This window comes from Corapipo altera, unplaced genomic scaffold, assembly GCF_003945725.1.
Source record: "Corapipo altera isolate COAL_440 unplaced genomic scaffold, ASM394572v1 48, whole genome shotgun sequence".
In the NCBI taxonomy this organism is placed as follows: domain Eukaryota; kingdom Metazoa; phylum Chordata; class Aves; order Passeriformes; family Pipridae; genus Corapipo; species Corapipo altera.
The window spans coordinates 819,291-835,803 of NW_020884931.1; positions in this window are offsets into that span (position 1 = coordinate 819,291).

Sequence of the window (16,513 nt, forward strand, 5' to 3'; positions counted from 1 at the left end):
AGGGCCTTACCAGGGCAGGAAGCTTTCTCTTCACATCCTCAACCAGAGCCCCAGGGAGGCAGTGGACTTCCCTTAGAAGTGGGTCTGCTCTGCATATTGGACAATATTCAGTTATGAGTTCATCAATTTGTTTATGTTGATTCAGCTATTCCTGAATTGAAATGGCAGATTAGGTTCCTCATTTAGTAATAGAGATCTTTCTGCAAGACTTAATAATCAGGTTTGGTTTTTCATTGCCTAGAATAATTGTTATCTTTATCAAGTTATGTAATTTCACTATTCATATCCACTTTCAAATTACTAAGGAAGATATGGAAGAATAAAGAAATATGAAATGATCCATCACTGATTATTTCAGGACTCATTGGTTACTTGAGCCCACCACGTGTTACTCAGCTTTTTCCACTGTCTTTTAATTGGTTATTAATTCTTCATTTGATCTTTGCTTTTATTAATTTAGTTTAGCCAAGAGTTTTAGGAAGGCATCATGTCAAAACCATTTTTGAATATCCTAATTCCTGAGAACCTCCAGGTCACCTTTTTCCATTCTCCACCTGTGAGTTCAGGGAGGCCTAATAAAATTGCACAGATGTAACTTCATTCTTTCAAAAGCATTACTGACTGTACAACCATCGTATCATATTTGTCCATATGTCTTATAACTCCGTTTTTCATTATGTTTTCTTCCAATTTATCCGGTAGATAAATCAGATTTTCCTGTCTATTGCTCTTGAATAGTCTCTCTTTCCCCACAACATAAAAAAAAAAAAAGTCACACTGCATATACAGTTGTTTGTTCTTCAGGTCCTGAGGTTGATTTGAAAGCAACAGAAACCACACAAAAGTTAATAGGTCAAGGAAAATTTTATTAGTTTTGTGCATATACTGTCCAGAATGATAAGTAGTTACTACTTTCAAACTTTTGCCATCAATGCTTAAATTTAAAACAATTTCAGATTCAATACCACTAAAAATATTAAACTAGTAACAACTACTTTCCAAGAGTACTCCTTTCATTTCTTGACAATTTTTTAACCATATAAATTCTGTAATGCTTAATATATTTGAAAGAGAAGTTTTATTCATAGGGTTTGGTGGTTTTTTTCTTTTGGTAATTTTTTGCTTTCCTTGCTAATGAATTGCCATGTTAAAGATTTAACTTCCTCGTTTGCCTTTTACTGTTTCTTTCAGTTGGGCATATCTGTTATCATAAGATCTTATGTTTCCAATATCTTTCTGTTCTCTTCTGTTAAAGATACAAGTTTTTCCTCTACATCCTTTTCCTTCTTCTGTTTGTGTAGGGAATACATCTATTCTGAAAATTCACTGTCACATCTTTAAATGAATGTGCTGCCACAGCTCTTCCAGCCTTTTGAACAGGTATTTCAACCAACTGCTTCATTTTCCTCTCTGAAGTGAAATACTGTCACACTGGACTCTTTCCTTTTCTACAGGGATTTTAAAATTAGATACCATCCGGTCACCTCTAGAGAGAAGTAATGTCTTCCTAAATGCTGTTTAGGTGTTTTCCTTTTGGTCCATTTCTCTGAGAAGCTTTTTTTTTAAAATTTAGCCAATTTACATGACAATGATCAAAATCTCTTGCTACAAGCAAAGATTCTATTTTTTGGAACCCTGCCCACTACACTCCTAATAGGGTGATTAGTAACTCTATACATTCTTGTATTCCTGCTGCTACACTCCTCTAAGCTATCCCCAGATCTTTAGGCTCATATAAACACTTGATATTCCTCAAGTATTCTTCAGTCCATGCTTTCTTCGTTTCTTCATCTTTTGGAACCACTCCCCATGGTTTACTTCAGTATTTCTAGGTGCTTTACTCCACAATATTTAAGTGATTTCAGAGATTATAATTTATTTTTCAACAAATTCTTTCAATGCCCAACGTAGCATCAGCTTTATCTAAAACCAGGCTTTTCGGTTAATTCCATTATTTCTGGATTCTGATATTTGTGCAGAAGTATATGTTCATTTGACCTTTTATTTTTATTTCTCTGTGGTTGTTAAGTATTTACCACAAGAAATTTATTGATTTTGGCTCTATCTTTTGTTGTTATGTATATTTTTTTTAATTAACATACCCCCAGAGAATGAAACACTTGCTGACTTTCAAGCAGTTTTATTTTAATGATTAGATCCAGGTTTCCTAGTTTGACATGCCAGAAGTCTTATTCCATTTTAGCTTTAGTGAAGCCAGTCATTCCTCCACAGGTTCTTTCTATTTCTCTTGGGTTTTTTTCCTCCTGCATATTTTTCTCAGCCATGGACCATTTTTCTTCTCTTGGAAACCTTCCAGAGAAATGGTGCTGTACTTCATGGAAATCTTGATCTTAGTTTGTACTTGAGGGTTTAATTCATTTTTTTTTAACAAATGCAAGTTCCAGATTCAGGTGAAGGACTCATAGAACCATCTGTAAGAAAGGGCCGCTTTAATAAAATATTTAGAAGAGTCCTAATAATTTTTTTTTCTTTCTGAAACGTTCACCAAAATCAGCACTTTACTGCAAAAGTTATGTCTCCATCAGAAGATCCTAATTTGCTGAAATTATTAGTAGAATAATTCCTGACAAACAACAGAGGTATTATCACACCTTCATGTATGAATGTAAGAAGAGAAAAAGTAAAGTCAGAGAGAACAAGTTTGATAACCTTTATGTGTAAAAAAGAGTGATTATAGTAGTTGAACAACTATAGTCACAAGGTTATCAAAGTTTGCCTGCTCATAAGTAGTCTTAAATATTAGTCTTAGTAGTGGAGGTGTGGGACTACTGACGCAAGAAAAAATAAGTATTTGATGTAGAACTGGAAATTATATCACAAACAAAATGTTTCCAAATTTAAGAATATGACTTATGTTGCTATTTTTTGACTAAAATTTTTCCCCCTTATTATTATATCTACTCTAGAAGGGTCCAATTTTCAATTCCAAACCTAGATTTTCAAGAATTATTATTGTTTTAAAAGAAATTGAGGCCAAATTAATTACCATGGACTTAAGAAATTGTCATAAACTCCTCGAGGGTTTGATTTTTCATGTAAGTACACTTTCATAAAGTGTACTTTAACAAACCCTTCACAAAGATTTCCAAGAACCTTGTGGACAGACTACAAAATGTAAGGACTCCACATGGAAATAAAGCTTTCTGAGTCCTTGAACACCATTTGTTTTTAATATCTGACTATTTAACATAACCTGACTAACCATGCTGCTGTTTTGACACTGTCAAAAAGTAGAAACCCACAAACCCACAGATCTCAGAAGTTCGTAATAGAGGCTTCCAAAATACAAGAACAGGATGGTACCAGAGTCGCCAGTTGTATTAAAAAAACCCACAAAACCTGTCACTAATAGCTGCACCACAGGGTAGTTTTGGTTTTAGAGTATAAGTGGGAATCGAAAAGAACTACATAACAACCTCTTGATGGTCATTGTGATTGATAGCATCAGCAGAGGCATTTTTGGGGTGCACTTGGGAGGAAGGAGAGGGAAAGGAAGGAAATAAGAGGGAAGGGTGAAGAGAGGAAGGCAGAAAGGAAGACAGAGATGAGACTGAATTTGCGATGGTAGGGCTAATTTCTGAATTTTCACCATATTTCTGAGTCTCCTCTGAGGCTTTAAGAAAATCAGGTATAAGGCACCACTGCTGGTGGTAGTGTCAGAGTTTTGTCCTATGCATTGCTTTGCAGTCAGAATATGCAACAAAGAAAGAAGATTTTTGTCAGATTTCTGGCTTTGGTATTCACTGCACAAAGCATGCATGGAGGTATGGAAGTCAGAGGGGGTTCGTGGAAACAGAAAAAAATCAGAATTTGTGCTGGAACAAATGTTTTTAATAACAGCTTTCAAAATTCTTACAATGCTTTTTGTTAATAAATCTGTACAGATTGAAAAGTTAGTTACCTTACTAAAAAAACAGTGTAGTTGTTCCTGCCTCAGTTTTCAAACTGTAATTATTTAGATGCACACTGAGGCATCTAAAAAACAAGTCTTTCAGAAATGGAATTACTTACTTAAAAGAAAGTATTGTTAAGACAATCCTGAAAGCTTTAGGAAATCCTTCTTATACTCTAATTTTTAAGAAAGAAAAAAAAAAAGACAGAAAAAACTAAGTAAATTCAGGGTCCAAGCAATAGTTTAGTGTCAAAGGAGAGAGGAGAACTTTTGTCTCTAATGACTCACCATAGCCTTCCTCAGTAGCAATGCATCGATCAACACTGAATGTAAATGTATTATATCTGCTATTATTTAAAGTATTATAAATCTGATAACCAGACTGCTCTTAGTCTATTCCACTTACATCATGAAAACCATTCCTTCAGATCAACTTTAACATCTTTAAAACCTACTCATAATACGAAGTCCAAAATCTAATTTTTTTGATACTTTGCAATTGGATGGACTAAATCTACACATGATCAGTTACCACAGTTTCTACTAATGAGCAGTAACTTGGTAAAGTGTGGTAACTCACTCACTTCCAGCATATGCTTAAATACCAAGAAAATATTCAGAACTACCCTGATTCTTTTCTAGGTAAGTCTTCCAGACTGCCACCCATCTGCTGCTACCAAAAATACAAACTCAGTGATACATTTGATTAAATGGATTCTGCTGCCACCATTTCATTTGAAGTTTTGGTGAAAACAACAGATAACAACTTCATACTTCTGTAACGCTCCAGATGGTGATAATTCTTTTCTAAGCATCCCAGGACTGCAGGTAGAAGTATGTTGACAAAACATATCAGTGAAATTTTAACACCACTTGACGTCCAAAGTTAAAGTAAGTATTTTTATCTGCTTTCAGTATTTATTACTGTCATACACTCTTTGTTGGTTGGAAGGCATTTGGCATTATCTTATATCTAGAAAGAAGACTATCAGTACCACTTTTACACTATGATTGACCTATCAACACCAAAGGATGTTCAGTGAAATCTGAGTATTTTGTTCAAATATGAGCGACATGACCTGTAATTTCCTCTGCCATAAATAACTGGATAGGTCACAAATTCTTCTTAAGGCAGTAGTTACCAAATAGATCTTTGGACTTACATACTGTGCCATCACCTTGACCTATACTGGGCAATTGCCTGTAGCATACTGACCTGATGAGTTTTTCAAGATTTGATGGATCCTACGAATTACACAGCACAGATACATGTAAAAATTGATCCAATTCTACTGAAAACTCAATTTTGAGTTTTGTAATAGCATCTGGAAAAGAACTTGCCATAATATTACAACAGCAGCTTACTGGTACATTGTACCAGGTTCTGCAGATCTTTGATGAGGTTTTGACTAAACTCTACCTCTCCTTTCTGTTGAAACAGATCCACACTCTCAGTTTGAAGTCTATTTGAAGTGACCAGCAATGTGGTTTACATTTGAGTTACCCTAACAGGTTTTTGTAACAAAAGTAAAATAAGCAGCATGCAGTGGATGAAGGTCAGATATACTCAATGTTTCTAAAAATTGTCCTCTTGTAAATTAACAGTGTCTTAAGTTTCTTACCATTTACACTTAATTATAGTGAATCATTCATATTATATGAAGGTTAAAGAGTATATTGTTTTCAAATCTTTATTACTTTGGAACTCTTTACAAACAATCTGCTTTGATCTCTTAACTTCCAATCTGTTGCTGAAGCCTCTTCATGCCAGTAATTGAACACAGTTTTCCAACTCAGGGGCTCTTCTCACTGGCTTTTTTGTGGTAAATTCCTCTAAATGTGAGCATTGCTAACCCTCCCCTACATGCACAAATATTCCTAGGCATCTGTTCTGCAGATGACAGCCATTCTTCTTGAAAGCTAGAACATACGCAGACTTTGGAAATGTACAGTCTACACTGGAAATGTACCATATACAACTCTGCCAAAGCTGGCAGAACCAACAGCAACAGGTCCAACTTTTCCGGTGTCAAATCTACTATACATAACATCCATTTGTCCAGTATTTCCAAATATCTACAGCCTGAGCTGCCAGACTCCCTCAAATGCAACAGATCTTTGCCAGAAGTGCTAGGGTAATAGATCACTTCTCAAACTGGTTGTCTGAACTCCAAAAGCCACAGCTTACCACTCATGTTCCTGGAGCTGGCAGGTCTGAGTGCAGCACGTGTTTCAGTGTTGACAGTCCTTCCAAAAACATTTTACAGACAGTTGTTTTGTTCATGGTTGTGTTACCCAGATTTGTGTTTTTACAGAACTCACATGCTGTTCTGCTGGTACAGCAGATCCACATGTATGTGAACCCTAGACCTCTGTATGAGAGGAAAAAAGTTGTTTCAGCCAGAAACTGGTACTGACCATTGCTCAGCATAAACAAATCCCAATGAGACTGTGCTTATAAGAAAGAGTCATTAACAATGCAAGGCATTGACACTGGCAATTTTTCACTGACATTGATGAGTTCTTGAAGTTGAGTTTTTCATAAAATAATATGGTTTTCACTGCAACAGGTCAGTTGAATTTTTCTCACACTCTAACTGAATTTTCAAACTGAAAGATGAGAAATGTCTCTTAAATAACCAGGGTTTAGGTGCATCTGGCTGAAGAGCTGAGGGCTAGAAACTATATCTCCTCTCTATGTTTGGCAGACGAATTGTCAACCACGGATACTTCCCTTTAGCTTTTCTTAAAAGATACCATTTTAAAAGTTTTCTAGTTGGAGATGGAAAATTTTCAGCTTCCAAATTAATTGGGAAGATCTATTAAACCAGAAAAATTGCTTTTGAAGATGATCAAGCCTTTGAAATGGTTGGCTGCATGGCCTTGTACAAGTTATTTAATATCTCTCCTACTGGGAAAGTAGAGATAACACAATTGCCTAGCCTATGCTGCTACCGTGGATCAGCTGAAGACTCAGGTGTGCTTAGCAAACTTGGAATGTTCTAGCATTCCTTGAGATCTGCAACAAGTTTCATAACACTATGAGAGGAGTGATGTGTGATCATGGACTTGCAGTCTCCAGGTGACAGATCATTTGATTAAAGGAATAAAATGAGGTTTAAAATATAATTTTGCATGCATCAGGATGTGGTATGATTTTTACAGGCAAAATTGGAAGAAAGTCTTGAAAGAAAGTTGTCTAATGCTATCAACTCTGCTACACTTTTTCCCAAGACGCTTTTTAAAGCAGTTTTAATCAGCCTAAGGAGTGTGCAGTATTTGTAAGCTTTTGCAGTCATTTTCATATAAAATTCAGCTGAATTAGGTATTAATGGGTCAAGACTTAAATAGGATAGTGAGGATATGTCTTTGTTGTTTTAAATATCATATCACATTTTACTTCATGCATATTACACATACAGAAAATAAATTGATTACTCTTTACCCTAATTATCCAAGATGTTTGGCAGTTGAAGGAGAAACTGAGAGGTAATATTTCTTTAACAAACTAATAGAGGCAGCTGTTGTTCTAAAAACATGATGAAGAGATATAAAATCATATTACTATAGACAATGGAGAGACCAGTTTTCATCTTTTACAAAATGGTGTTCCCTTGATAAAATGCTTGTCTAAATTTACAAGAAGCAACATTAAATTTTAGCTCCATTTTAGAAAAACTGGTTTTGCATCGCTCTAATTTTATGGATGTGACTAATCCAGGTAATTTAATTGGGTCTACTCATGTAGTTAGAATTATGTGTACTTAAGTGCTGGTGTGATTAGCTTCTTGATGACGCTGTGGTGAAATCATGTCCCATTCATCTTGTATCAGATGTATTTTGTAAATTATTTTGATGCTAAATATTGTATATTATGTCAAATCTGAAAAGGGAATTAATAGAAGATCATTGGCTTGTTGCCATCACTGCTTAGACAGTTGCAGAGCACCTTTTATGGCTGTTACAACATGAACTGTGGGAGGCTGATTTTCTTGTATAAAACTGACTCATTTTGCTAATAAGAGGGGTTTTATTTTAGAACTATCTCTGTGAAAGTATCCACTTACCTCTTGACACATATCTCATAATAAGATTCTTTTTTTAAGTGGAATATAGTATTTCCAATGACTGTTCCAAGCTATACACATGTATATAAAAATATTTTTTAAAGTACCTAAAATAATTTACCTACATTTTCCCCATTTTTTCTCTTATCCCTTAAATGTTTACTCCAAACCGTATTCTAACCCATATACCTAATATACCTTGACACATTTCATATTCCCTTGAGTCTTATAATCAGAATTATTGACATATTCTCCACCTCAGTGAAACTGATATGCTGATACTGAGCACACATCTGCAACTCATTCATGCCATGAGAACAATTCTAGGAATACAAAATTATTCTATAAACAGATAAAAAGAAATTGGCAGTGCAAAATCTATTAATACTCCTTCAGTTCTAAAACTGGAGTGACAGTGTGCTGTGCCCAGTAAAAAATGTGGTTTTTTCTCAAAAATAAAATACATGGGGAAAGGTGATGGATAACTATGCATTGCCCAGCTGTGACATTTTCTAATATTAACAGAACAAGTATTATACTAAACCATTAGAAAATATTATTCAAAATACAAGTCTATGCCACATGTCAACACTCTTTGAAGACAAGGAAAAGGTGCCGACTCCAGTAAAAACTGGTTTAGGACCTAAAATGTGTTTTACTATCAAAAAGACAGAATGTGTAAGAGCATTTTCCAATATTTGGCACTTGTATGCAGTTAACATGAAAAAAACCAAAAATGCTACTATATATTTGCTAAATCGATTTTACCTAAATTAGTCTCATAGTGAAGCAACTCATCCTTCTGCTAAAATTGTACATCCATATTATTGAAATACAGCTAAAGAAGTTTAAATTTCCTCTTGAAAAAGCAGTACGGTCAATGAATAGTGATTTCATTCCTTAAAACAACACATTAGAGGAAAGAAAATTTACCGTATACAAAATATCGGTTGACATGCATTCCATAAACAATAAAATCAGAGACTTTGTATAAATGAGAATGAAAGAAACTCCTCACAGATGTATGCAAACATCTGTGCATGCTGATAACTTGATTTTACCATAATTGTATGTACGCAATAACCTAATTTTAACATTGTATATGGAATGCTCATCAGGGCCTTTCTATAGTCATTTGACCATGGAACGGCAAATCCATTGTAAACCATGTTGCCATGGTAAAATACAAACAAAAAGCTAAGTAGAAGGTGAAATAATTTGGAGCTTCCATAGTCAAATATATTTTTTCCTTGAAAATACATAGAACAGAGAATACACAAAAGCTAATACATAAATTAATTCTATGGTAGTATTTCAACCAGTATGTAATTGCTACTTATAAGAAGAGGTACGGAATGAAATAGTGTTAACTAATTGATATCCATCTCTTTCACTACTTTCCCACCATGAGCCCCATAAGAGTTCATTATTTGCTTCCTAATTGTCAGACAGTGGGTGGCAAAGACTCTCCACCCTTTTCTCTCACTTTATTGCTGTTTACTGGGGCACTGACTAGGATTAGGAACATCTAGTTCAAGATGCTATCCTAACTCAGCCCCAGGTGAGGTTAGAATTGCACTCAGAACTAGGTCATAGGAGACAGGTGCCTTTTTCACATTATATACATGAAATTGTATCAGAGCACAGTGGGTCTGTTATTCCATTTAAAACACTAAGAGCCAGGTTCCCTGCTGTAATGAATAATGACTGAAGTTGAAAGATGAAAACGCATACAAATACATTAGGTTATCTACAAGTTTGGCAGTTAAGTTGCTTATTTCGAAGATAAGAGATGTACTTGTCAAGGTTTTTTTCCTGACTCATATAACAAGTATTTAACTTAGTCTTTTTCAGTAAAAAGCATGACTAATATTTGGACACCTTTCTGACAAAATATAGCGATGTAAATTGCAAAATATACAGTTTAGAATCTGACATTTGGTTTAGAACTTTAAATTGCCCCATCAGCAACAGAATGTATATAAAATAGTATCAACAATATCCTTTAGAAGTTCCTTTAAAATCTTACAACAGAGACATTATTTTAAAACTTTGCTTACAAGAACAGCATGATATGGAAGACTGTGTCTAGCCTGAGAATACGTTCCCAAAAGAATAAAAGAACATGCGCTTAAGTTTCAAACTTAAATAAATTCCCTTCTAGCATTACACTGGGGAAAGGCACTTCATGTGAAAGAGCAGTTCCACTTATCATTCTGAAACCCTGCTTACAAGGTTAGAACCTTTGTCATCGCTAAATGCTGAGGGGAAAGTTTTACCTTTAATGATACACTAGATTGGGTATCACAGCAGATGTTATCTCTTCCAGCATGCCCTATTAAAAGATTTCTAGTATTGCTATGGAAATCACTTATAACTATAAGATACTGTACATCATTAAATGCACCGAGTGGGCTGTAATGAAAGTTCTACTGAATGAAATGCTACTCTATCATTTTGATAAAGATCAGCATGGATCAATATCACTATCTTTTCAAACCATTTTTATACACATTTTAGTGACATTCAAAGCTACTTTTTGGAAATGGTATTTGTATTCTGTTAAACTTACCTGTAGCCTGTCCACCTAATAATGACCTACTTTTTTAATTTTTAATATTTCCCATTGGTTCACCAACTGGTGCTTTTTATTATGTGTCATAAGTACCACTTACATTTTCACCACAGGTTGTCAGTACTATTTATTGAGTAACCCAAGACAGCAGCTGCTAACCTTTTCATTAAAAAATCACAGGCTAACTAGACAGACATCAAATCAGAATAGCAATTATAAACCTTTATGCACCAATAATTCAAAAATTATAAGATCCCTTCCTTTAATACTTGTAATTTCAGGGTAGTTGCTGACATCTTAAGGATTTTTCTGTGACATTATATGTGGCAATGCATAATACTTCTTTTCTTCTTTATCTTTCTGGGTATTAACAAAGCATTAAGAAATAAACTGATCTGGCAACCTGAGAATCATAAGACAGTATCAAGGAGATAACAAAATATTTTCCTAATAATTCACCTTATTTCACAAATTTATGTCAGAATACCAGTTAGCTCATTAGAAAAGAAAAATGGGGGTTTTTGTTTCGATTTTTGTTTGTTTGTTGTTTTTTGTTTGTTTGGGTTTTTTTGGTTTTGTTCACAATTTTTCTCCTCACTACTAAGTACTTTAATTTTTCTCAATACTGTGCTGTTGCAAGGGTCCTTCTTTTCTTCCAATTGCACAGTTTATGATCAGCCTCCCTAGATGCTTCTATAACCTAGAGGATGCATCTTTCTCTAACTGATCATACACTTTCTTTTATGTTTTTGCCAATGTTTAAGGGGATTGGGCTAAGGCAAATTCTGAATACAGATTCTGCAATGTGTAAGTCGAAGGTCATCTTGAAAACTGCATATCAAGGTATCTAAAATAAAATTTGGACTGTACATAAAAGTTGTAGTTTGCTCAGAAAAGTCAGGCCTAAAAATCTACTTTTAACAGATGATGACCTGCCTTTAAAAGTTACATGTGTACTTCCTATTGATACATTTTGTTGAACTGAAACTGATCTCAAGACCCAGAAGAAAGGTAAGGGAACAAATACACAACCATGGATGATTTCAATGTTTTGCTCCAGGATACATGATCATTGTTTACTGCTACACAAAATCCAGTGCACTCACCTTGGAGCTTGGCTGCCCTCCTCACATATCAGAGCTCCAGGGTTCACACTTCAGTGTCTCCTATTTGCCTTATGACTGTGGGCCTCTGTCTTCACTATTCCTGGGTAACAGCTCCATTACTGCCTGTACATTTTTTCCACCTGGGTAAGTGCCAAAGACCTGCAACTGCATACGTGCCCCTCTTCTACAGCTCCCAAAAGAAATCTTGAGTGTGTCAGCCCAGAGCTGGATGACAGACAGATAGGAAGTTGGCTGCTTACTCTCACTAGCTAATTAAACACAGTGTATCCTCACGTGGGCTAAAAGCAAAAGGATTCTGTATTTGGTGTCAGCAAAGAGAACCTGCCCCTTCTGTGATACATGAAGGGGCTCTCAGCATGGAACAGTGAAAGAAAATATTAGTTGCCTGTAAAATTATAATAAAACACTTTCTTTGTGGCAAGTATTTGTGGATTTTAGAATAAAGCATGTAGTTCTAGGGTATCTGCATTGCAAAAATAAGAAGGAAGGGTATTTCTGTGAATGGAGGGTCAAAATTTCATTTGCTAGAGTCCTTGTGATTTTGTCAGAGGAACAACACTCACTTTACAGCTACAAAGAGTTCACCAAAAAATTGCATGTAGACTTCTACAGGGAACAAAAACATAACAAAAAGTTATTGAGTCTCCAGTGAGCTTTGAGTTGGGAAGAAAGATCTGTTCATATGAGGGAGTGTATAAGGTTTCAGAGGGAGTGTATAAGGTTTCAGAGAAGAGTTGAAGTTCTACCTAGCTGTCGTAGGTTAACCTGTTCTTTCCCATGCATGGCAGTAAAAGAAAGATGTTGAACAAGGGAAAGGGAGGGTGTTGAGCCTAGGGTGGTTGGCACACACAAAGGAACTAGATAGCAGATCCACGTTTCAGGCTGATAATCCTCAAAAGACCTGGGGGGGGGGAAGGTGATGAGGTTTTTTCCTGTCCTCGGAAACGCTGGACACTTCACTTTTGCCCTGACTAAGGGAGGGTGTGTGTGTGGAAAGGCTCCGAGTTTGCTTTGCTTTCAGCCGGGTCATCTGACTGCTTCTGACCCCAGTTCACCTCTGTTCTCCTGAGCCCTCTTCTGCCCCCAGCCTGGACTTGTTCAGATTCCATCGGAGAGGCTTGACGCTTCTGCGAAGGAACCTTTGGGGGGAGTCCTGGCCGGAGCCAGCTGCCGACAGCATGGGCTTGCAGGAAGAAACCCTTTTTCCCCTTCTCCCCTTCCCCTTCTTGGTGTGGGGGATGCAGATCTCCATTTCAGCTCCTCCCGTGCACCGGGGCAGAAAGTACTGAACTGTTTCCTTTTTGAAGGGGATTTTTGGGTACAGGGTTATTGTTTAGTCGTTTTTGTGTTCTTTTTGTTGTTCTGCCAATACACATATAACCTTTAATAAAGGGCTGTGTTATGGTTTGCTTCGGCTGAGCACCATATATCTACTGGGCCTGCGCCCAGCTCCCTCTGGAGGACAGAGGAGGGGAAAGAGGGAAAAGAGGGAAGGAAAAAGAAACTATCAGAGATCAAAACTGCTAAGAAAAATTATCTATATTTACACAGAAATGGAAAACGCTATAAGTAATATGTGTACAGAACTAAAAATAAAGGTACTTCCCCACAACTGACCCTCCTCCCCTGAACAGGTTGCCCAAAATGCTCTGTTCAGCTACCAAAAGAGAAGAGACCACTGACTTCCTTCCTGTTTCTTTTATATCAGAGTTGACATAGCAAGGTATGGAATATCTTATTGGTAGAATAAACATCAGATGATCTAACCCACTTCCATTTCCTTCTCAGGGAGTCTCACTAACCCATCACAGGCTGTTATTTTTTTTCTTTCCCCATACTTCCTCAGTTGGAGCCTCGGATTTACAATTGCTTGGAGGGAGAAGCTTGGTCTTCCTTATAACTCATCTTCCTTAGCAAAACACTTTAGTTTCATTAATCTGAGACACTAGCTTTTTTTTATTTTTCCTAACATCAGCACGTGTTTCCTTGCTTTTGGAATGAGGGTAGTAGCTTCACATGGTGGACTGAAATGTTCACAGAGTCCAAGCATCTTTCTTGTAAGTTTAAATCAGAATACCTCTGTCATCTGGCATTCACAAACATGTACCCTGGTGGTAAAAGCTAGTGAGTGGATTTCCCTGTGTGTTAATATAAGCAGATGGAAGTAAGCAGTGGGAATGAAGATTGGAAACATTGAAATAGAGTGTAGATAGATGGAATTCAGACCTAAGCATGATAGAGGTAGCAAGTTATCCCTGTTGCTGAAAGGTTTGAGTGACTTTCAGATAAAGTTTCTAAATTGCTTGTCTGTTTCAAGAGCACCTTTTCTTTGGAGTAATCTATCCTAAATTCTCTCTGTCTCTTCCATTGGGGACATAATTTCTAATCTGTACTCATTAGAGGGTCCAATGAGCCATATCTGCCCCCAGATTATCCCACAGTTCCCTACCCTTCAGGAATTTTGCATAAAGGATGGTTTAAGAAGGGTTTCTATGCACATGGATGTCCAATGGATACAGGAGAAAAACAGCTTTAGACAGCTCCCCTTACAAGCCCACTGGCCTTGGCTCTGCCATTGCCAGTGAGAGCTGTGATGGGATGGCTGTCTTCTCTACCACATCCCTCTTGAGGTTAATGCACCACTGGAGCAGACTTGGTTGTATAGGAAAATAAACTAAGAGAAGAAAGATTAATTGAACTGTTTTAATAATATTTGAAGAAGTGGTGAAATCTAGAATATGGAGAAATGTGTCAATATTTGCAAGCATTTTAATGCAAAGAACTGTGGTAAAGTGTATCTTCTTGTACTTTAGTTCATCTGTCATTCTTACTCTGTCCATGTACTGATGAACTGGGAACCTTATCCTTCTTCACTATCCTGAACTCTTTCAACTCATTCCAGTCCTGTCACAACTCACTTTTTTTTCACTCACACATTGCAGATTTCTAGAGCACTCTCTTTATGAGGAAGCTGCTGAGCACTTTTGGCAGACTTTTCCCCAGATTCTCTGAAAATCTCGGCCTCCTGGATTAGTTCCATCTTTTGAATGCTCATGTCTGGCCCTGGCCCAGACAGAGCACATTTGTCAGCTCAACCAGGACATTAATATTCACATTGTGTCCCATCCCTTACAGCCAGTATTTGAGCCTTGAGAATATTGGAAAGATGCCTCGAAGGATGTGAAAGGATATTATTTCCTTCCTTAAATAGAAAGAAAAAAAATAAATTATATCAGAGCCACCAGTACACTCAATGATTAATTTTTAAAAGCAGAAATCTCTAGGTTAGATTAAGAACCACAACACCAAATATTGCATGTGCAGTTGAGCACACTTAATAGCAATTTTAAGTTACCTGACTCCTAAATTATTTGAAATAGACATTTGTGCTGTTCTAAGCATACACAGACATGCATAGACTCATGAATAGTTGTCCTTCATTTCAGAATGACCTGCCATGTTTCTTCTGATGCCTGTCTCTGAATTGATTAAGTTTGATGAATGGATAAATACAACTTAAAATCTCCAGGATTTGTCTGTTTATAAGTTAGACTTATTTTTGGGGGGGGGGGGGAGGGGGGGGTTTGTGTTTTTTTTTAAGTAGAGAAGTCAAAATATTTTCTTCAGAATTATAATTCAATTTATATTTTAATTATTTCAAGAAGCTCTCACTGTTACATTTAATTACTTTTCTTGAGCCCCCTCTTTTCTGCTTGCCTAAAATGAGTGTTTTTTCCTACATGAATATGCTGTAGAAACAGTTGTATGATGCATGATTTGTTTGGGGATGAAGAAATTCACCCACAAAGTATAAAATGAAGCATTAACCTCTTTCAGCCAACATTATCTCTGCTGATCTCTCTATTTGTTCCACAAAATGAATTTCTTAAATATATATAACCTTTTATTTTCTGGAATATTTTAGAAATATTTTAATATCTTCATTTTTTCCCCTTAAATATAAGTACTCTGATAAAATTTGCAGTAAAATAATTGAAAACATTTTCATTAACTACATCAGAAATTGATCAACAGACTGCATTTACAACATGCCTCAATGAAATGCTGAGATACTGCTTAATACATTACAGTAGTCGTAAGCAAAATTTTTTTCATGTCCATCCACACAATTTTATTGTTCTGGAGAATGAGGCAAATTATTCCAAAAGCTAAAAGTAGATTTTCATTTTGCATTCAGATAACTGTAAAGGATTCAAGTTTGAATTTGTTTGTTAAATATTAATAATTAACATTATAAATAAATACAGTGTTAGGGAATGATTCAAGAAATAACTGAAACCTCATAGTCAAGCACACACAGGCATCGGAGTCCAACTGTGGTTTAGCTTGCCTGGCTGAGAAGTCAGAAGAACCACTTTCCCTTCTCAGGTCTCCCTCAGATTTCTAACAGGCTTCATCCCTGCTGAAACCAGGATTTATTCCATCCTGAAACTGTTTTTTCCTATGGTAACAAGGAACCATGCTCCACTGGGCAATGAAAAAAAGGTCTTCACCGTGCAAATGCTTTTGAGGTAGAGTTCTACATGCTCTTGACACCATACTTTTGTCCAAAATATTACACAAATTGGTGCAATAGGTTTCAGTCTTTTAGGACAAACATGGATTTTGCTAAAGAAGTAACTCCTTTTTTAGATGGCAATGTGCTTTTCAAAATAGGGGTACCCAATAATGGCTTCCAATAGAAATGAAAGGTTCTGTTAACGCTACTGGAAGTTACACTGGATCATGAATCATTATTAGTGCTTGCTAATTGTGGCCTTTCTTTAATTTAACAAGATAATAAAAATCAGTGACCTCTTAGAGTGTAACA